A 23,692-nucleotide genomic window follows, 5' to 3' on the forward strand; every position below is an offset into this window, starting at 1 on the left:
AACGAGGTGGTTACCCTGGTGGCTTAATTGCAATAAGAAACGTCGTCGGTGTGTGTGTGTGTGTGTGCTCAGAGGCACTCTGCATATGCTCAGAGGCACCGTGGGATTTGTTGTCGCTACATCAGCCCTGTTCTCACATCAGTGGGATCTCTTTGGGCTTGCTGCCAAATCACAAATTGTAGAATCGTAGAACTGTAGAATTGGAAGGGACCCCAAGGGTCATCTAGTCCAACCCCTTGCAATGCAGGAATCTCGGTTGAAGCATCCATGACAGACGGCTATCCAACCTCTGCTTAAAAACCTCCAAGAAAGGAGAGCCCACGGCCTCCCGAGTGCACTTTCTTCCCTTGCTTTCGGCTCCAGGAAGACACAGGATTGACATCACTGTGCCATCAGCTCCCATTCAGGGCTCTTATTGGGCCTTTTTGCCCAACCCTGTGCAACCAGATTATATCCTGTGCACACTTTACCCAGGCGGTCGGGCAGAGATAATTAGTTTAATATTCCCTTTTACTTCTGTTCCTCTGGAGGCAATTGTCAGAATCTATGGTATATTCATTTATCTGTGCATCAGATTTTATCACCTGCTCCTCATCCTAGTCCCCAAGGCGGATCACAACAATAAGAACGTCACATTATAAAAACAGATAAAACATTGCAAGAACAAAACAAGTAAAACCCGTTCCTAAGTGGACGGGTGTTGGTCTGCCTCCCAGACAGTGCATATGATTCCTTGATTTCAAAGGGGAAAACAACCATCAGCAAGGAGCAATTGCTTGCAGTGGTTTGAGGATGGGGTAGGGCAGAGATTCAGGCTACTGAGTGAGCCTTGCTAGTCTGTGGCTTCACTACATACCTTGGTCCAAGTCTCTCAGGCTGCATGTTTGAAACCCAAACTGCGCATAAGCACCTGGCTCCTAGAAGCGGCTACTGCCAATGTGGTGCCATTGTAACAGATATGAAAGCTAGGAGCTAAATGGCACTTTAATCCTAAATTAGGGGAGGCACAACGGAATGTCTAGGCATGCTTTTGTTAAAGAGCAAGAATACAAAGTTGAAAATGAATGAACTGCCGCTAAAATAGTACGTTCATTTTTCACATGGTCCAATCCTTCCCCTGCCCACCCCCCTAATGTTCTTAAGAGGGTCTCTTCTCCAGTCATCAGAGAGTAGTCGGAAGTGGGGAGGCAGAAAAAGGTCCTCCTTTCTTTCCACTCTGCAGTTTTAATCTGAAATCTTGCCGCAGTACTGGGCCCGGAGCTCAAAAACTGCTCACGCTAATGAAATTCCCTGTCCCAAAATGCGCCTAGAACAAGGGGAGTTTCGAACACTGGTGTAGTGGTGAGAGAGTTGGATTAGGACCTGGGAGACCAGGGTTCGAATCTCCACTCAGCCACTGACCTTGGGCCAGTGGCTGTATCTCAGCCTAAGCGAGCTCACAGGGTGGTTGTGAGGACAAAATGGGGAAGGAGGAACCATGTAGACTACCTTGAGTTCCTTAGAGGAAAAGGTGGTATAAATGTAAGAAATTTAAAAAAATTCCTCACCCTCCTCAATTGGCTTTAATGCTTTAGATCTCCCAAAACATAGTCATTTGCCGCTTTGAGATTCAAAGCTTTCTCTGGCTCAGCTGGTAGAGCATGAGACTCTTAATCTCAGGGTTATCTCCACCTTGGGCAAAAGATTCCTGCATTGTAGGAAGTTGAACTCGATGACCCTTGTGGTCCTTTCAAACTTTACACTTCTATGATTCTATGATTCCAACTGCGCTGCAACACCCTTCCTCACCTAGAAAAAGCATTAACCTAGGACAGGGTTTCCCAAACGTTGGTCTCCAGCTGTTTTTGGGACTACAATTCCCATCATCCCTGACTGCTGGGTCCTGCTAGCTAGGGATGATGGGAGTTGTAGTCCCAAAACATCTGGAGGGCCGAGTTTGCCTAGGCCTGGCTTAAGAGATACCTGTCGGTGAGGATTTGTACAAATAGAACTCTATGTCAAGATTGCTTTGTGCGAAAACTATATTTCAGTTGTGCCTTCTTCACTTTGCACCACAAAAAAACACACCCCTCTGCTTCGGGCACCTGTCCATCCAGAACTCAGTTTAATCTTTTCTCCTCAGAGGATGTTTGAAATTACAAGCTAAGAGAGAGGCTGTGAAGAGGGTACCGTACCTTGCTCCTGGGAAATGGAATCATATGCTGGCAACAACTTATCAACAGTGCAACAGGAAAGTCCTTTTCCAGGGTGGAGGAATGCTAGGTCTCGGCATCCAAGTCAGGATAGGGTCCAAAGGAAGAGGATGGGGTAGACCAGGTGTCACCACCAGTATTCTTATCTCAGCCTCTGGTTGTGGGTCTTCAATAGCAGAAGGACTCCCTGTTAGCATGGTGGGTGAATGTGCAAGGATACTATATATCTCAGTTCCCGAAACGCAAGGTGACTCATCCTGGTCTTAAATCGCTCCATGGCTCCCTGACTCATCTGTCTGGGATCCTGATTTCCACTTAAACCCTGCCCTATTCCTGTGGAGCTTTTCTTCTTGATACAAAATATGGTCGGAGCCCAAGGTCTACATGATAACACTGTGATTCCTTCCTCAGTAGGGATTTCAATTAAAATAATTTCCTGAAATGACTTTTGCCCTGAAATAGGGGGTTTCACACATCTCCCTTTATCAGTGCTATTACTATTTCAGTAGCATTTTCATATACAGGGGCTTCACGGTTCTCCATTTTATCCTGCGACAACATCCTGGGATAGCTTAGGGCAGCCTTCGCCAACAGGGTGTGGTGCTTTTTGGACTACAACTCCCATCAGCCCAAGACTGATGAAATATACATTAAACATCTGGAGGGCACCCTGTGACGTATTTAAATAAGGAGAATATTTATTTCAGGAAACAGAATGGGAGCGGCAGAAAATGAGTCAGGTAGAAAAGCAAAGCAAGGGGAACAGTAATGTTAATTAAGCGCTGTGAAATCCGGCAATGCTCTCTGTGCACAGCTGTGTGAGGGGTTCGAATTACTCAGGCAGGAATGCGCACGGGAGCAAAGTGTGGAGGTGAAGATCAGGCAAGGGAGCAGCTTGGGCACACGTGCAGGATGCAGAGGAAATATCAGAACATCTGGAGAACCTTCTAGTGGCTTCCCGCTCACCCAACGCCAATGTTTATAACCCAAATTACGTACAATTGCGTTTTAAGGTTCCGTCTTTTCTAATTTCGTCCTCTCTAACATGTTTTTTAATATATTCTGCTATTCAAGCCCCACTGTGATCTTTGCATGTAGGAAATAACTTTTTGTATAGACCAGAAAGAGTTTCCAGTCTTCTTTAAAAGATTCTAAATTTGTATCTTTTATCGGTGCTGTCAATTTTCCCATCTCTGCAAAACATTTGGCACAAAGGTCCTCCTTGGGTTGGTCAGAAGCCTGAGCTGAAAACTGTAGGTACTAGACCAGGTGTTGGCAAGGTTTATTATCTTGCCTGGGCCGGATCGGTCCTGCGGAAAACCCTCTGTGGGCCAGATCACACGGGCACACACACACACTTTCCAGCGCCTGCGTCTGCGCAGACGCAATTTTCGGTGCAGTAGAAGTGAGTCCCCGCGCCGGTTTAGCGCAGCGCGCAAGCAGGCAGCTTGGTTCAGGGGCAGCTCGGGGGGGCGGTCAAAAAACCTCCATGAGCCACTTCCGGCCCATGGGCCTTAGGTTGCTGACCCCTGTACTAGACTCAAGGCTCTCTTCTCAAAACCATGTACAATGGTACCTCGGGTTACAGATGCTTCAGGTTACAGAGTCTGCTAACCCAGAAATAGTACCAGAAACCCCCAACATGTCCATGCTAAAGTATTACGTAAAGGTAAAGGACCCCTGACAGTTAAGTTCAGACGCGAACGACACTGGGGTTGTGGTGCTCATCTCGCTTTACAGGCCGAGGGAGCCGATGTTTGTCTGCAGACAGTTTTTCCAGGTCATGTGGCCAGCATGACTAAGCCACTTCTGGCATAACCAGAACAGCACACGGAAACACCATTTACCTTCCCGCTGGAGCGGTACCTGTTTATCTACTTGCACTTTGACGTGCTTTTGAACTGCTAGGTTGGCAAGAGCTGGGACCGAGCAAAGGGAGCTCACCCCATCACGGGGGTCCGAACCGCCAACCTTCCAATCGGCAAGCCCTAGGCTCAGTGGTTTAGACCACAGCGCCACCCGTGTCCCTTCGCTAAAGTATTAGAGAAATATATTCATATACCAAGAAAAAATTTTTTTCCCTTTGTGCTTGCCTTCTGGTTCAAGCAACAGTTCTCTGTGCTTTAGATTGCCCTCCCACCCAATGGTCAACATTCTGCTGGGAGCTGCTCAAAAGTTCTTGTGGATCCCCGAAACTCAGAATAGACAGGCTTGATCTGAAGATGCCATTAGGGAGGCAAAAGGGATGTCTTCGTCCTGTGATCAGCAGAGCACGGGTACGAATTGATTCAAGACCATGAAGAGATCCAAGCGCTGGTAAGACAATTCTGCAGCAGGTAGAACGATGGGGAGGATGTGCCATTGAAATTTTCCAGAATTTTGGGAGCGCGACTTTCTTCTAAGGGGAGGGCATGGCATCCCCCATGCCTTCCAACCACTAGGAAGTCCTACCACATTTGAGATTTATCAGCATCTTAATGCCTGTGCCTTCAGCAAGTATCTCTAGCTTTACTAATAGGAACGATTGCTCTGCTGGTTTTGTGCTTTCTAAGAGCTCTGCGATGACCAGATGGCATTGGAGACGCAGACCTAGCTTATTATTGGCTGTTACACACGCGTGCATACACACACACACACACCTTACTTTGTCCCTCCAGGCTTTTGTGTAACTTGAACCTCCACCAGCATCACCAGCATCAATGAAGGATCTGCTTTAACCCACTTCCTGCCCTTTGGTACCCAAAGACTGCAATGCAGGCGTTGCTGGATGTACAGCAGCCTAGCACAGTGACATCTATCTGTCTGTATTCTCTCCCCCCCCCATTCATCCTAAGAACCAACGAGACATGAAAGCTTCCTTTTAGAATTTTAAATACCAGATGGCTCTGTTAAAAGTGCTGCTTCGCTCGCTTGCCGCTAATCATAGGGGCAACGTTGTTGTTTTTGCTGAGCATGCCTCTTATTTGACAATGCTCTTCTTCTGAAAAGTGTAACCAGCGAACTGGGAGCTGGGGGGAAGCCAGGCTGGTTCTTGCACGAAAAGTCTGTGGGGATCTTCAGTGTTGGCAAACCCACGAACCGGTCTCTGGGGGCACATCGCTGTGGACAGAAGCAGCCCCTTATGAGCTCAAAGAAGTGTGGGTAAGTGTAGCGTCGCAGAGCGGAGTTTTCCCAAATGGTGGGTCACATGATGCGAGTCTTTATGGCCCAATTAGCACACGGCTGGCTGTGGAAGCTGGAAAACAAAACACACTTCCCTCTAAACGCCGCAAAGTGTACGCTCCCTTAAGTCTAAGGCCCAGTGTAGCAAGAAATTAACCGGCTGCTGCCTGAAACATCAACACACTAGCTTCTGGGGCTGCGTCATATCGAGTTTATTGCCCTTGCATTATTAACAATAGAAATTGCCCATTGTGTGTTGAACATGGGATAGCTTCTCGGAGAGAGAGGGGCCCTGCCAGAAAATAAAAGGCAATCAACCCTGCACACAATATATGAGCACGATAATCATCCAAATGGGAGCCCATTTGCAAGAATCATCCATAAGCTTCATTCTAGAGCTGGGAAATGCAGTCTGCTCTGTTAATCATTCCCAGCTCTGCCATCTTTCATGGCAATTGGCCCTTGAAATGGCTATTCACCCAAAAGTCAGAGGTGGAGAATCCAGAGGAATTAAAATCACCTCTCCCACCCCAACACATCCCCAATTCAGCTTTCCCCAAACTGGTGCCTCCAGACGTTTTTGGGCTACAACTCTCATCAGCCTCCAGCCAGTATGGCTAATGGTCTGTTGGTTGTTGTGGGGAAGGCTGTTGTATGCAAAATTTAAACAATCCCCTTTCTGCAACGGAATATGCAAAGCCATGAACTCCATTGTTCAGCCCGGACACTGCAAAAAGTAAAGTTACAGGGAACCAGGCAGAGGACCTTCTCTGTACAGTGGTACCTCGGTTTAAGTACACAATTGGTTCCGGGAGTCTGTACTTAACCTGAAGCGTACTTAACCTGAAGTGAACTTTCCCACTGAAACAAAAAATAAAAAAATTCCTTCCAGTAGCACCTTAGAGACCAACTAAGTTTGTCATAGGTATAAGCTTTCGTGTGCACGCACACTTCTTCAGATGCACACGAAAGCTCATACCTATGACAAACTTAGTTGGTCTCTAAGGTGCTACTGGAAGGAATTTTTTAAATTTTTGTTTCTACTATGTCAGACCAACACGGCTACCTACCTGTAACTTTCCCATTGAAAGTAATGGAAAGTGGATTAATCCATTCCAGATGGGTCCACGGAGTACTCAACCTGAAGCGTACTTAACCTGAAATGAACTTTCCCATTGAAAGTAATGGAAAGTGGATTAATCCGTTCCAGACAGGTCCGCGGAGTACTCAACCTGAAGCGTACTTAACCTGAAATGAACTTTCCCATTGAAAGTAATGGAAAGTGGATTAATCCATTCCAGATGGGTCCACGGAGTACTTAAACTAAAAGTACTCAAACCAAAGTGTACTTAAACCGAGGTATGACTGTAGTGGCGCCCTCCCTGTGGAACACCCTCCTGTCAGATGTCAAGGAAATAAAGAAGTACACAACTTTTAGACTACATCTGAAGGCAGCCCTGTATCATTTAATGTTTGACATTTCACTATATTTGTATGTGTGTATGTGTGTTGGAAGCCGCCCAGAGTGGCTGGGGCAACCCAGTCAGATAGGCGGGGTATTATTATTATTATTATTATTATTATTATTATTATTATTATTACTCAATGGTGGAGCAACTGCTTTGCATGCCCAAAGGTCCCAGGTTCAATCCTTGGCATCTCTAGGTAGAGAAAGGACTTCTCTGTCTGAAACCCTGGAGAGCAGCTGCCAATTCGAGTAGGCAGCACTGAGCTAGACTCAGGGAAATTTCCAATGTTCCTTGAAAAACCACTATCTAATTCTCTGTATGACAAACATTGGATATCACCCTACCTATAGATTTAGATCTACATACAATCCTATTCTTTTCTTCAGATGCAACTCACATACTCTCTCATCCAGGGGTCAGCAACCTTTTTTAGCCGTGGGCCAGTCCATGTCCCTCAGACGATGTGGTGCGCTGGACTATATTTTGAAAAAATTAATGAACGAATTTCTATGCCCCACAAATAACCCAGAGATGCATTTGAAATGCACACATTCTACTCATGTAAAAACACCAGGCAGGCCCCACAAATAACCCAGAGGTGCATTTTAAATAAAAGGACACATTCAACTCATGTAAAAACACGCTGATTCCCGGACCGTCCGCAGGCCAGATTGAGAAGGCGATTGGGCCGCATCCAGCCCACGGGCCTTAGGTTGCCTACCCCTGCTCTCATCCATAGAGCTCCCTTCGTTATCAGTGCATTATCTTTTTGGAAGTGAGTTGGCCAGCCCATCTGTGTCCGGCAGTCTGCCCATCGGCTGTTTTCCCTGCGAGTTTATCAAGCAGGAAGCATTCCTCACCAATACCTCGCTAAACTTTCTTCCCAGCAGCTCTGGGGGCTGCTGCTTGATTTCCCCCAAACATTCTTATTTAAAAGTTGGAATAGGTTGCCTTGGAAATGCATTGCACAAACTGCGCAGCAGGTGAGCAGAAAAAGGTATTTCGCCATCTGACGCAGTATCAAGGATTAAAAGATCTCCGGGGGAACTGTTTCAGCCTCTGGCTGGGGCTTTGGTGGCTTATAATGCTACAAGAGATTGGCCTGCATGCTCATTTTCCTAAATCCTGCTGCAGGTTGGCTGCCATGCATTGTGTTTAGTTTTGTTGTGAGTTGTGTGTGTCGAGGTGGCGGTGGGAAAGAGAAGCAAGTGGGCTCTCGGCTCCTGTTGGGTTGAAATTCCAGCGAGATCCTCCCCTTCTAGGTGCCTCTTTCGCTCAAAATAGCTGAGCGGCTGGCAGTGAGCTCCTGGAGGGAACACGGCAGCTGTTGTGAAATACTGGAGAGGCTGAAGGGTCAGGGCGTTGGGAGTCTGACTGGTCCAAAGGGCAGCTCTGGCCTACAGTATTCCATTCCATTCCAGGCTTAGAAACAGCCTAAGGCCGTGGACAAGTCAGCAGCTTAAAACCCACCCCACTGCATTTCAAGTTGCATTTGCATGTTGCTGTACACACACCAGAAAAAGGGCGGAGATGTCTTCATCCAATGCACATTACCTGTTCGGCTTCCCCATCCCTACAACCTACCCCACCCCCAACTCCTATTCCTGAAGTTGTCACCTGCGTATGTGCAGTCATCTGCCCACAGGCAAGAGTTGAGTCAAATGTACACACCTCTGTTTAACTGCCTGGTGGGGGGAACCTGAGCTAGTATGTGCATATATACAGTATGTGTGTGTAGATGATAGATAGAGAGATGATAGAGAGATGATAGAGAGAGAGAGAGATGATGATAGATAGATAGATAGATAGATAGATAGATAGATGATAGATAGATAGATAGATAGATAGATAGATAGATAGATAGATAGATAGACAGACAGACAAACAGACAGTACGTTTCCAAGCACAATTCAAAGTGTTGGTGCTGACCTTTAAAGCCCTAAACGGCCTCGGTCCAGTATACCTGAAGGAGCGTCTCCACCTCCATCGCTCTGCCCGGACACTGAGGTCCAGTGCCGAGGGCCTTCTGGCGGTTCCCTCGCTGTGAGAAGCCAAGTTACAGGGAACCAGGCAGAGGGCCTTCTCGGTAGTGGCACCCGCGCTGTGGAATGCCCTCCCACCAGATGTCAAAAAGAAAAACAACCAGCAGACTTTTAGAGGACACCTGAAGGCAGCCCTGTTTAGGGAAGCTTTTAATCTTTAAGAAATTAGTGTATTCTAATATTTCTGTTGGCAGCCACCCAGAGTGGCTGGGGAAACCAAGCCAGATGGGCGGGGTATAAATAATAGATTATTATTATTATTATTATTATTATTATTATTATTATAGATTGATAGATAGATAGATAGATGATAGATAGATAGATAGATAGATAGATAGATAGATAGATATCACATCTTACAGTCCTACAGTCCCCATCATGTGCTATTTCTGCCACTGCAGCTGACGAAGTTTATTTTCCAGTGCAATTACACTTTTGCAATTCATCTGCAGCTGAAAGAAGAACACCCTCCTCTTCTTTAAGTCAGTGCCTGGCAGGCGAAATGAATTCACGGCACTGAGCAAACAGAGAAGGTCCTTTGGCAGGGTGGAGGGGCAGGAGGGAGAGAGGAAGGCAGGCAGTGCGAAGGCAGGGGTGTTCTATAGGTACACATTTTCATTATAAGCGCTGGAGGGCGTGGAGAGGGAGGTCTACAAAAATACCTTTCCTCGATGGATACCTGCTCCCTGCCTCCTTGGCCCTTCCTCCACTTTGTGCTAGAAGACTTCCCATGCTAAAGCTTAGCTGAGAGAGGATTCCAACCAGCCTGGCAGCAGCAGCTGCTGCTATGGGAAAATTTGTCCTTGACTAACAACAACAACAACAGAGGCATCTGGCCATGGGCTGCAGCTTCTGCCAGCAATATATGCTGAATCATCACCAAAGGCGACCAGGACACATGCTGTTTCCTTGAGATTATTTCTTTCCACGGCTCAGGTTTATTTTCTAAGAGCCTGACCCTGGCTTGCACCTAAACACATTGGCACCAGCTTGCAAATTCCAGGAGAGTTCCACAAATGCCATCGTGGGCCTGGGCCGCTGTGCCAGGAGTTCTCTGCCTCCAACTGGACCCTTGGAATGGCAAGGGAGCATTTGCTACATGGCCGTTTCCAGAGCCCCTTGTCACACAGCACACAAATGAGCACAGGAAGCTGCGATATTCTGATCAGATTATTGGCCCCTCGGACCCTGTTCTGACAGCACCGACTCTTCATGGCCTCAAGTAGAGGTCTTTCACACTTGCTAAATCGCAAGCCTTTTAGCCAGAGATGCTGTGGGGGCAACCTGGGACCTTCTGCACTGAGAAACCCAAGGGTACCGTTTCATCGGGAATGTGGTGGTTCCTCGGAGCCTAAAATGTCAAAGGATTTATTTCTCATCAGTGTCTCACTTCCAGTGTAATCAGTTGGCAGGAGCAAAGCACACCAAGCAAGCTCGAGTTAACTCTTTATTAGCAAAGCGAGATCTGTGTCAGGTGGTCTAATGAGCACAACAATTCAGGTCTTGCTCCCCAGGAAGCAATTGCCGAGACTAAAGCAGGCATAGGCAACATTGGCTCTCCAGATGTTTTGAAACTTCAACTCCCATAACCCCTGACCACTGGCCCTGTTACCTAGGGATCATGGGAGTTGTAGTTCCAAAACATCTGGAGAGCCACGGTTGCCTGTGCCTGGACTAAAGGTTCCTGCCTCCCCACAGCCATCTATGTCTCCTCCTCTCCAGGGTTTTTTTCCAAGCATTCGGAGACTGTGCCTACATGCCTGCCTTTGCTTCTCCCACTTCATGCCTCTCCTGGTTCTGGGAGAGCGAGGGCGGGGAGGAAAGTCTGTCACAGCAGGAGGGCGACACACCTGTGACTCTTCACCAGCCTGATCCATTTTTGCCTTTTGGCCTCCCTCCTCTCCTGCTTCAGCCTGTGCCTCACATTCTGGACTTCTCTCTGCCACAGACTCTCCCCACTCACTAAGCCCTGTTACCTCTCTTCAGCTTCCATCACCTCATTTGCCTCCCAGTCTTCTCCCTCTTCTCCCTCTGGCCACCCATCATCATCCCAGCACCAATCCCCAGGCTCTGAGCCTTCTTCCCCTGGGGGATCCCCACCTGGTGCCTCCCATCATTCCTCAGCCTCCAATCAGTCAATGACATCAATTAAGCTGCTCAAATACTTCAGCATTTTAGTAACTGTGATATTTTGAAGGTATTTAAGAGACAGCACAATTTTTTGCTAAACAGGCAGAGACAAAATGTTCAGAAAATGATCTCCAGCACATTGCTATAATGCTATGATATAACAGTTTCCCCTAATGGCCAAAATGCATTTGAGAACCCACTGGCATTGTAAGTTGTGCCAGGTCCTTTGAGACAACCATCCAAAACCCTGCTTGGCCATCTCCTTTCTGCAGAACCGGAATGAGAAACCAGTGGCCCTTTGGACTCCAACTCCCATCAGCCCCAGTCAGCATTGCCAGTAGTCAGGGGCAATGGGAGTTGAAGTCCAGCAATATCTGGAGGACCAAAGCTTCCCCATCTCTGCCATAAGGTAATTTATTACCCTAGAGGGCTGTGCTCCTCATTTCCAGACTACTTGATACTACTGCTGTTTTTGAGGAGTATCCTCCAGCCATGACCTTGGGCATGCTGGTGACCCCCCAAAAAGAGAAGCTGTGGGAAAGAGAGATGGATTGTAGGAGATGACATATTGCACCATCCTGATGCCCTTCTTCGGCAGCACGATTTTCCATCTCTCCTTTTAGATGTTTCACAGCTGTCTGCTGGCGTGACGCCCTTCTAAAGCCAAAATTAGCCAACATCCCCATTTCCTTTCTTGGCTCAGTTTAGCACTACAATTCTGTTGTGGCTTAACAATGTCTGTTTATTTGTTGTTGTTTTTCAGTACACGGAGAGCTTCACCTTTGGGATGAGGTTGGTAACTTCTTGTACCTGGGCAGGGCTTTTTTTTTCCCAGCCGGAACTCACCAAAACTCACTTTCGGTATCTCTCAGGTGGACGCCATTGCCATTCGAGGAGAAGAAGGGACGCGTTCATGGCGAGTCTGGGCACCTCTTTTTTTCTAGAAAAATAGCACTACCTGGGAGTGAGGCTGAGCTGGCTGAGCTTGGCTAATCGTGTGGGCTAATTACCACTTCCATCGCAAGCTGTTCCATTCTGAATGGTTCTTGTCCAAGCCAAGGCTCTCAAGAAACCACCCCATTTGTGTAAACAAAAAGCCCTGAGTACGATTTAATCTACCTCTTGCAAATGAGTACGGTAGAAAACGGACGTCAAGCTCTGTGTATATAATGAAATATGTCCTTTTTGTTGCTGGTGTTGCACTGCAATATGTCACTTGCTGGGTGGTAAACCAACGCCCGTCGCTTGCGTCACCACCATATCTGCTAGGAAAATGTTCATTATTCTGCAGGTGTGGGATGAAGAGAGCATATGCACTACTTGCCCCACATTTTTGGGGACCGCCTCAGAAAAATCAGTTGTTGGGTGTGTGCTTTCCTGGCAAGATTTTGGTACCTTTAAAAGGCTGCGTGCCAAAAAGAAATTCAACAGATGAAGCTTTTATCATTGCATCTCCAGGCCAGGCAAAGGGTTTGATCCAGAAAAGGCAAACTCAGCCCTCCAGATGTTTTGGGACTACAACTCCCATCATCCCTAGCTAACAGGACCAGTGGCCAGGGATGATGGGAGTTGTAGTCCCAAAACATCTGGAGGGCCGAGTTTGCCTATGCCTGGCTTAATCCAACACAGTTAGGCATCATTGCTGAGCTTGCTTGTTTCAATGAGCTTCAGCATGCTTAACTGTGTGGAGTTTAGGCCAAAGTTTCACCTATAAATTTCAGCTTGCCACACAGTAGTAAAAGTGTAGGGGCTCTTTTAGCAACAAATGGACAACACTTCTTGAAAGATGTATTTTCCTTTTACTTCTACGTACAGAGCATACCAAACCGCAGCTGTGCATCCACATTTATTCCTTACCTATCTTCCAAGTAACTTGGGAAGCCACAGTGCTTCAGAACATCCTTGGGTGCTTCCAGGCTGCCGTCCTTTTCAGGTCAGAGTCAATAGCGCATGCTCAAATTCAGGTTATAAAATTATAGTCGAATGGGACGTCTTGCACAACTAATCCATCACTCCAAAAGATAGGACCTTTCGTGATAAGGAAAGTGATGGGAGATGCATTGAAAAGTGTGGGCTAACACGTGCTTTGATCCTGTGTTATCTAACCACCCCACAAACAAATCGGAATGAAAGCTCATTAAATAGCCAGCGTCATCTCATCTCCCTGCAAACAAATCAGGATGAAAGTTTGAGAAATAGGTTGTCTGAACCACCCCACACCCCTTGAAGTAGATCAGGGTAACACAGGGATTTGCCAAAAGCTGGGACGCGGGTGGCGCTGTGGGTTAAACCACTGAACCTAGGGCTTCTGGATCAGAAGGTTGGCGGTTCAAATCCCCGTGGCGGGGTGAGCTCCAGTTGCTCGGTCCCAGCTCCTGCCAACCTAGCAGTTTGAAAGCACATCAAAATAGGTACCGCTGCAGCGGGAAGGTAAACGGCGTTTCCGTGTGCTGCTCTGGTTCGCCAGAAGGCGGCTTTGTCATGCTGGCCACATGACCTGGAAGCTGTACGTCGTAGATGTGTTGTTTTCTACAATGGCTTGCTGCTCCATCGCTATTTGCTTGAACATTTCTCTGTCCTCGGCATATTTAATCACTCACGCCTCGTCTGACTTAGTCTCTGCTTCCTTCTTTACTGCTCACCCCCAAACTGCAGCCCTCCAGATTTTTTGGCCTACAACTCCCATAATCCCTAGCTAAGAGGACCAGTGGTCAGGGATGATGGGAATTGTAGTCCAAAACATCTGGAGGGCCGAAGTTTGGGGATGCCTATCCTTAACCTACTTCACTGCAAAACTATTCTGCACAGAGGTTTACACCCTCAATGCCACAACAGGACTGCAAGACAAGTACAAGCAACCCTTGGGTTTTCCATTTACTCTGTGTTCAGTTCTCGTCTGCCAGTCCCGCATTGTGAAGCTGAATCAATACGAAAAGCCGCCAAAGAGGCTAAATCCGTCTGTTCCGCAAGTTCTCTAGGGGTGCAGAAAAACATGGTTTAATGGAGAATTAACAGTGGGAAAGCCTGGTCTGGGTTTGGAGGATTATTCAACCAGATTACAATAAGATTCTTAAAAGGGGATTTAGGCTTGAAAAAGTGGGACACTGAGCCCGTAAAGCACTTGCATTCAGGGGGAGGTTGAGACAAGCTGGGGAGTTAGGGGAGGGGGGGTGCTTTGTGCAAATGCACAGTGCGTGTTTTGGGGGGGCGTAAAACCGCAGCTCATCTCAATGTGTCAAATTTGTACATCCCACAGAAATTCTTGAGCCAGAACTGGGGTTTCCTTCTTGCAGGGTTGTAATTTTTTGAGGGCACATGCAGCTATAGGGATGTTGCCGACCAAGCTGTGCTCAGAGTGGATGCCCTGATTTCATGACCTGGAAGCTGTACACTGGCTCCCTCGGTCAATAATGCAAGATGTGCACTGCAACCCCAGAGTCGGTCACAACTGGATGGACCTAATGGTCAGGGGTCCCTTTACCTTTTAAGTCTGATTTCACACACTTGTGTGTGACTAACGACGGATGCGGTCCTTTGGACTTCGTTATGCTGCGTTTGCAGGGAAGCAGATCTCTCCTACCTGAAAGACGCTCACGCTACGTGATGACACTTGTTAGCCTGTTAAAATGGGGCAGGATTTTGGGAGGATGGAAACGATTCACTAGGATGACTGTTGCCAGGATATCAGAAAGCAGCACGTGTGAGTGTGGGCCGGAGTGCATTCAAGTGCAATGCTTTGCCCCATGCTTCAAGAAGCAGGAACATAAGCAGGGCCGGCCCCAAGGCAAGGCTGGGTGGCGCAATGCGCCAGGGCGCCCGGGGCGCCGCGCTGCTGCACCCGCCAGACAGCCACGCTGTGCCCGGACACGGCACCTCCCCGCATCAGCTTGCTGCCCTCGCCCGCCTCCGCCATACCGAGCGGCGCCCGGAGCCTCCATCCCATCGGAGTGCTGCCTGCCCGGAGGGGCCCTCAGGGCATGGCGGCAGGAGCTGCCGAAGCGCCAAGGCCCACCACGCCGTGCACGTGCTTCGCCAAACCCTTGCAGTGCTTGAGGGCTGCCAAGAGGCGGCCGGCCGCTGAGAGCGAGCCCCAGAGCCTCCGCCTCTTCCCCGCTATAAAAAGGTGAAACGGTGTGTGTGTGCGTGCGCAGGAGGGATCTTTGAATGGGGGGGGGGCGCCGGAGGGATTTTTGAACCACAGCGCCAGGGCGCCAGATATCCTTGAGACGGCCCTGAACATAAGTCTTTTCCCAGGGTGGTCAGCTCTAGATCTTGTTGAAGCTTGTATTTCTGAGTCAGGGTCTCCAGGCAGCTGCCTCCTTCCAGATCTTCTGTCGCCAAGGTAGAACCAGGGGGGCGGCACCGCAACCAGCCAGCCGCACATGCTCTATCTTCAGGCTTAATTAAACAGCAGCACATCCTCACCGAGAGGCCTGTTTGCTGAACATGCTGAAGGAGAGGGGAAGGGGGCAGCTGCAAGGGAAAACAAACAAAGTCTCCAGCAGATCCACATGCCATTATGCAGCCAGCTAGAGATTGCACAATAAAGACACGGATGGAAAAGTAGGAGAGGGCAGCACGAAATGGGCAATAGGTTCCAATAACAAGCAGCATTGGTGTTGCTACAAAACAGTTCCCGTTTAAAAGAAAAAAACCACTTCCAGCTACGTGACTTTGGCCTTCTCAACGTCCCCATGGAAATGTGTTCCATAAGCAAAGATTTGTTTATTTATAGCCTGCTCTCACCCAAAGGAAATGCTAGGCATGTCCGAGGTGCTTAGTTCAGGCTGGATTTCAAGCCCCATTGATTTTAGTGGGAGGGGTTTAGACACATGCTTAGCTCTGCATTGGGAAGAAATGGGGCTTAAAGATGCTAAATGGTAGGTGGGTTGCGCCCGAGTCCAAAGTTTCTATACATTTGGGGACGTTGGACACCTCTTAAAATATATTTTAAAAAATCCCTTCAGTAGCATCAGATGAAGTGTGCATGCACACGAAAGCTCATACCAAAATAAAAACTTAGTTGGTCTTTAAGGTGCTACTGAATGAATTTTTTTATTTTGTTTCGACTCAGACCAACACGGCTACCTACCTGTAACCTCTTAAAATATAGTAACTGAATTTTGCATGGCAGTTCCTGAGATCGAAGAGCAGATGTTTGCCAATGTTTGGATAAAACTGGACACTATTTTGAATCAGGATGGCCGACTGACCCTTTCAAAGCTGCACTGGTTTTGCCCACTGGTTTCAAAACTGCATGGATGTTTTGGGTGGTGTTTTTTTGTTTGTTTTTTATTAAGATTTCCTGATCAGCTCTTCTAATCATTTCTTTAAAAAGATGCTCCAGAGCCCACATCACCCTAGGTATCATGCTGCTTAAGAGCCTAGATGTGTAGTTACATAGTGATGCAACTCTGCACATGTTCAGAAACACTTTGTCTACAGCCAGCCTGCTTGTGTGGCAAAAAGACTAAAGGCTACTGACAACTGGATTCCCAATTGAATCCTGGTACAGATTAAGTTCTGGAGTGTGCTCACTCACAGCTGGTCAGGTTGTTCCCAGCATGTCATAGAATCATAGAATCATAGAGTTGGAAGAGACCACAAGGGCCATCCAGTCCAACCCCCTGCCAAGCAAGAAACACCATCAAAGCATTCTTGACATATGCCTGTCAAGCCTCCGCTTAAAGACCTCCAAAGAAGGAGACTCCACCACGCTCCTTGGCAGCAAATTCCACTGCTGAACAGCTCTTACTGTCAGGAATTTTCTTCCTAATGCCAACTCCATTCTAGCTGGGCTCCTTAGGAAGTGAGAGTTCAGAGTCTCCCTCCTGCAACAGAGAACTAAGCGCTTGGTGAAACCTGAAGCTGGCTTTCTGCTTCACATTTTTCCTTCCCATTGCTTGTTGCATATTTGCAGCTCACCTTCTGATCCTTCCTGTGCTTTTTGCATTGGAAACACACCTCATATTTGCATATTAGTTTACTCTGGGGCAACTAGGCTCTCCTTGGCATGTGCAGATGAGTGCATGGGTACATCTCCTCTTGTGAACCACTTTTTTTTTTTTGGAAATGTTGATTGTGTTATACTAGTAAAAGCGTTATGAGAATTATAAGATCTAAAATGTTCATAAATGTACCAGGCAAACACATACTGTACATAAGTATATAAACCACATATCTGAAACAGTACAAGAAAACAGTCCTAAAGCCATTTTGACTCTTTCAGTGACCTCAAATATTCCTCTGCAGTTTGGATGGAAATGGGGAAAAGCCTCCCCATTGCCTCTGTGCTCACAAATCCTGCCTTAAGGGCACATTGGTGTATGAATAGGGTGAGCCTGTGACCTGGACTCAGGAATTAAGTATTTATCATCACAAAAGAATGGCCAGGCTCTCCAGGTAAACCAATTAACAGGTTTCCTGCCAGACAGGATTCTGCTGTAGACCGCCCCTTCTGTGATGTATGTATGATGTATTGGGGGGTGGCCTTGAGCTGTTGTTGTTTAGTCATGTCCAACACTTCGTGACCCCATGGACCAGAGCACGCCAGGCACTCCTGTCTTCCACTGCCTCCCACAATTTGGTCAGACTCATGTTGGTAGCTTCAATAATACTGTCCAACCATCTTGTCCTCTATCGTCCCCTCCTCCTTGTGCCCTCCATCTTTCCCAACATCAGGGTCATTTCCAGGGAGTCTTCTCTTCTCATGAGGTGGCCAAAGTATTGGAGCCTCAGCTTCAGGATCTGTCCTTCCAGTCAGCACTCAGGGCTGATTTCCTTTAGGAAGAATAGGTTTGATCTTCTTGCAGTCCATGGGACTCTCAACAGTCTCCTCCAGCATCATAATTCAAAAGCATCAATTCTTTGGCAATCAGCCTTCATTATGGTCCAGCTCTCACTTCCATACCTCACTAGTGGGAAAACCATAGCTTTAACTATACAGACCTTTGTCGGGAAGGTTATGCCTCTGCTTTTTAAGATGCTGTCTAGGTTTGTCATTGCTTTTCTCCCAAGAAATAGGCGTCTTTTAATTTCATGACTGCTGTCACCATGGAACCCAAGAAAGTAAAATCTCTCACTGCCTTGAGCTACAGGGTGGCAATTTCATATGTCTATATAAGGGCTTGCACACCATTGTTCTGGGTTCCTCCTCCCTCCTGCGTGTGTGTGGGGTGAGCACCCTGTTGCAAGAGTTAATAAAGATCATAATAATAATATAATAATAATAATTTATTATTTATTCCCCAGCCACTCAGGGCGGCTTCCAACAGAAATATTAAAATACACTAATTTCATAGAGATTAAAAGCTTCCCTAAACAGGGCTGCCTTCAGATGTCCTCTAAAAGTCTGGTAGTTGTTTTTCTTTTTGACATCTGTTGGGAGGGCGTTCCACATGGCAGGTGCCACTACCGAGAAGGCCCTCTGCCTGGTTCCCTGTAGCTTTGCTTCTCGCAGTGAGGGAACCGCCAGAAGGCCCTCGGCGCTGGACCTCAATGTCCGGGCAGAACGATGGGGGTGGAGACACTCCTTCAGGTATACTGGACCGAGGCCGTTTAGGGCTTTAAAGGTCAGCACCAACACTTTGAATTGTGCTCGGAAACGGCTTACTAGCTGCTTTGCTTCTTGATATTATCTGGTTAGCCTCTGTTATTTTCTCCTACTGATAGAGAACCTACATAAGGACTCTATACGGCTCTTGGGTAACCCACAAGGGAAAAGGAGCATTTTTTTTCTTAAAAGGAAACCAACATAATTTACCCTTCTATGCCTCTTGTCCATTTCATTAGACATGAGCTGATATAATTTTAAAAATTACATATAACATGTCATATGACACCAATCTTTACTGCGCTGTTGTGGTTGTGCCGTAATACTCCCAAATCACAACCTCAGCTGAAAGAATAAGGGGTTGCTATTGCACAAATTAAGCTTAAGACAACAACTCTTTGGAAAAAGCTTACTCCAGATACATCAAAGCACAATTCAGTAATCCAGGCTGGAAAACAGCAAACAGAACATTTCTGTGGCGTGTGCAAACAGAGACCCGATATGCAAACAACACACATTGTTAGGAAGCAGCTGCCTTGAAAAGCACCTCTTATTTCTGCCCTAACCTCTTAGACATGTCTCAGGCAATAGAGGGACAAAGAAGGAATAGCTCCCCCTGTTCAGATCCAGGAAATTCCTTGGCTTGAATAATAATGTAACAAAAAGGACAACGGAACTCAGCACTGAAATACATGCCCCCAAATCTTCTAATCCTTAGGGGGAAATGTGTTCCTGAAATATAATTGGGTGAATGATTCAACTTCAGGAGTCACATGATGGAACCACATATCTGAAAGCAACTCCCATGGGTGGGCTAGCTTTGAAACCCCTGCCCTCCTTACGCACCCTGTGAAGTTCCAAAAAGCAGGCTATACGTAGGAATAAATAATAAGCACCACCATCTTAAAGCAGTAGCCTATAACTTCATTTATGTAGAAGCCTCACTGAGGGCAATGGGACTCAGGCTTGCACAGTGATTTTATTTTTTTTCCTGGGGGTAGGCAGGGGTATGCATAACCCTAAACATTTTGTGAATCTTTGTACTTTTGTCCATTTACTGTATTTATTTCCTCTGATTTGAACCATGAAATGGTGATTTTCTTGAGTCAAAATGAGAACACCCCTAAACATTTTGTAAGAGAAAAAAAGCACTGGGCTTGTGTACACATGTTTAGGGCCCCTGCTTTAGGCATACAGCCTTCAGTTCTAAGCACATTTGGAAAAACGGTAAGCCCCAAAGAAAGAACTCAATGGGACTTAAAAGGTAAAGGTAAAGGTACCCCTGACCATTAGGTCCAGTCGTGACAGACTCTGGGGTTGCGGCACTCATCTCGCTTTTTTGGCCGAGGGAGCCGGCATACAGCTTCCAGGTCATGTGGCCAGCATGACAAAGCCACTTCTGGCAAACCAGAGCAGCACATGGAAACGCCGTTTACCTTCCCGCTGTAGCGGTACCTATTTATCTACTTGCATTTTGACGTGCTTTCAAACTGCTAGGTTGGCAGGAGCTGGGACCAAGCAGCGGGAGCTCACCCCGTCACAGGGATTCGAACCGCCGACCTTCTGATCAGCAAGCCCTAGGCTCAGTGGTTTAACCACAGCGCCACCTGGGTCCCTTCAATGGGACTTACTCCCCCCCACAAAAAAAATCATACTAATAAGTCAGCTTATTATCTAAAATACACCCTGCGTGTACTGGAGTGTTTGAACTGTCTTGCCTTTGTCTCTGAGGGAAATGATTCGTGCAAATCAGACATTTCAGGAGATCAGTTAAGAGTGTGTGCAATAGGTAAAAGGTAAAGGACCCCTGGGCGATTAAGTCCAGTCAAAGGCAACTACTGTATGGGATTGTGACGCTCTTATCGCTTCAGGCCAAGGAAGCCGGTGTTTGTCCACAGACAGCTTTCTGGGTCATGTGGCCAGCGTGACTAAATCGCTTCTGGCGCAATGGAATACCGTGGTGGAAGCCAGAGCACACGGAAACGCTCTTTACCTTCCGGCCACAGCTGTACCTATTTATCTACTTCCGCTGGTGTGCTTTTGAACTGCTAGGTTGGCAGGAGCTGGGATAGGGCAACGAAAGCTCACTCCGTCGCATGGATTTGAACCGCCGACCTTCTGATCAGGAAGCCCAAGAGGCTCAGTGGTCCTCCGTTCATCTACCACTGGTAAGGTGGAGGGAAGAACAGTGGCAGCACAGCCCAGGGGAGGAGGGGAAGGAGAACTGCTGAGGAGACCTGTCCGACCACTGCCAAAGATGCTCGAGAAAACCAGCATCCTTTTCTGCTCTCACCCCACCTCACAAAAGGTCCTTCCCAAATGAGATGACCACAGGGTAGCCACCTGCTGTACCTTCCACTGTAAGCAGGCAGGTGCAGCTGAAGGGTTTTCAGGGCTGGTGCTAGGGTTTTTTGCGCCCTAGGCGAGATCACCTTCTACCCCCCCTCCGGCGTCTGCCTCCTCCCTGCCGGCCTGGCCCAGCCTTCACCCGCTTCCCTTCCCAGCGCCCCTCCCGCTTACCTGCGACGTCGACGGCTGGGTTGCTCCGGCCGCCCTTGGGCTTCAGCCACGGACCCCTGGGCGCAACAGCAGCTGCTCCCACCTGCCCGAGAAGTAGAGCGCGGCGCCGGTGCCTGGAGCCAAAGGCCCGGCTCTGTCACGTGCGCGCTGCAGGAAGGGGCTGCTCTCACCCCCATGTCCTCCACACGCCGCTGTCCTCGGCGCTCCGGGCACGCCTGGGCTGCACCGGCGCCACTGCTGCCGCACGCCCTGGACACGGGTAGGTGGCGTCGGGCCGCAGCAGCCGCGCGGCAGAGCAAGTCCTGCAAAGCCAGCAGCGCTCCCCGTCGTGCCAGCGCCCCCTCCATTTTGGCGCCCTAGGCAACTGCCTAGTTCGCCTTAATGGACGCGCCGGCCCTGAGGGTTTTTCAAAATATAATAATGCACGCTGCCCTGGAAGCTGTGGTGTGTCTTCTCACGAGTGGCAACGAAGGGCGTCTTGGAGCCAGATGTCCAAAAAACTGCACGTGCGTTTATTAGGCTCTTCTATTGAAGCATGACATTCAGGAAAAGAGGACAACTTTAAAACAACAGCCCCTTTGATGAATATGGTGCGGGCATGTCTTGTGGCATGTTCTTCCTGGCCAGAAGTTCTTGTTCCTATTAACTTTGTTTTGGAAAAATCCTTGATATTTGTGGATGGTCATGCAATCTTCGGTTATATTCCTGTTGTGTGGGGACCAACAGATGGGAGAACAAACACGGAACCCGAGACCTGTTATGGTGGCAAATATTCCAAAACTGGAAGGACAAACATCCTCCGTCCACAACTCAGTGGCCTGAAGATCTCACTGCCCCATTCTCTGATTAAATGTGTCTTCATCTTGATAAGTTAGTGGTTCACTATAAATCTGGGCACTTCTTAAGATGCTGTAACCAAATTCTGCATGGGAACTCCTGAGATCAAGGAGCAGGTTCAAGATAACAGGTTTTTTCCATAATGGAAAAAACTGATTTTAATAAATGAATACAGAATATTTGTCATTTAAGAGAAGTTGAAGCCGCAAAGAGACAGAGGGAAGTCAACTAATATAGCAGGGATTTATTTTACAGAAATAAAGTGACTGTAAAGAGAAGAAAAACTACAAATGTGTTTCTTTCTGAGAACCTGGTGTCTAGAATATTCAGACTTCTGTTTGTATCCTTTGAATAATTTTGTGAACTTGATCAATTCTTTTTCATTTTTTATTAACCTTTTTTTGGAATATAGGGATGTAATCTTTAATTTATGCTTTCTCTGTAATTTTTAAAAAATAAAATAAAGATTTAAAAAAAAATTAAAAAGAAAGCAAGCTGATGGGTTTTTTTCTTCTTCTCATGGGCCAACACAGCTACTTTTGACTTTAAGAAAAATGTTCCAAATACATAGAGCTGGTGCCCCCACATGAATGAAATACTGCTAAAATCTAGAGAGAGCTCTCCCCTGGGGCATCCTGTCATTGTGCAACAGGAATTAGGTAAGGCCATAGAGAGGGAAAGGCGAGAAGCTGTTTATGAGTCCTCCTAATTGAGCACAGCACACCCACCATGTCATCGTTTGTGCAATCAGGCTCAAATTGGTTTTAATTAAATCTCAGCCAAGTAGTTTGAACCAGCGACATCTGTCCCATCCTCAGCAGCTTCAGAACATGCTCCTGATCATTTTTCTTTCTTCTGGGGACAGTTTACCTTTCCTTTCCTTTGTGGGATAACTGAACGCAAATGACTGCAGCAATAGGACTGTCCCCGAGACTCCATGCTTGGGACACCGTCCTTGATGGTGTCCTCTGTATGTGTTGGATGGGGAAAGTCAACATGGTGCTCCTCAAAAGCTGCTACACAGCAGACCTCGAGACTGCATAGCATCTCGTGGAACAAGAGGTAAAGGTAAAGGGACCCCTGACCATTAGGTCCAGTCGTGACCGACTTTGGGGTTGCAGCGCTCATCTCGCTTTACTGGCCGAGGGAGCCGGCGTACAGCTTCCAGGTCATGTGGCCAGCATGACTAAGCCGCTTCCGGCGAACCAGAGCAGCGCACGGAAACGCCGTTTACCTTCCCGCTGGAGTGGTACCTATTTATCTACTTGCACTTTGATGTGCTTTCGAACTGCTAGGTTGGCAGGAGCTGGGACCGAGCAACGGGAGCTCACCCCGTCGCAGGGATTTGAACCGCCGACCTTCTGATCAGCAAGCCCTAGGCTCTGTGGTTTAACCCACAGCGCCACCTGCGTCCCATTGAACAAGAGGAGTTCTTCTGTGCAAATCAAAAGCTTGCCAATATATTTTACTATCGCAGCCCACCCACCCAAAAGCAAAGTCTTAGCATTTCTGGACCTTGGAATACTTTGGGACAAGCCGAGCACCCATTCTTGTGCTTTTAAGGCAACACGCACCTTGCAGTTCAATACACCCAGCTCTAAACATTGTGTGACATCTTCCGACAGAACTGCAATCCTGAATGCTCTTATTGCACACTTTCTCTCTAGCGATTCCCAGTGAAGTCAGTGCAGGACTTGCCTTTCAAGCAAACGTGATAGGCACAACAAACTCAAGGTGTTCATCAGTTTGAATACGACTGTATATAGGACAAGCAACCGCAACATTCCC

This window comes from Zootoca vivipara, chromosome 2, assembly GCF_965207765.1.
Source record: "Zootoca vivipara chromosome 2, rZooViv2.hap1.1, whole genome shotgun sequence".
Lineage (NCBI taxonomy): Eukaryota > Metazoa > Chordata > Lepidosauria > Squamata > Lacertidae > Zootoca > Zootoca vivipara.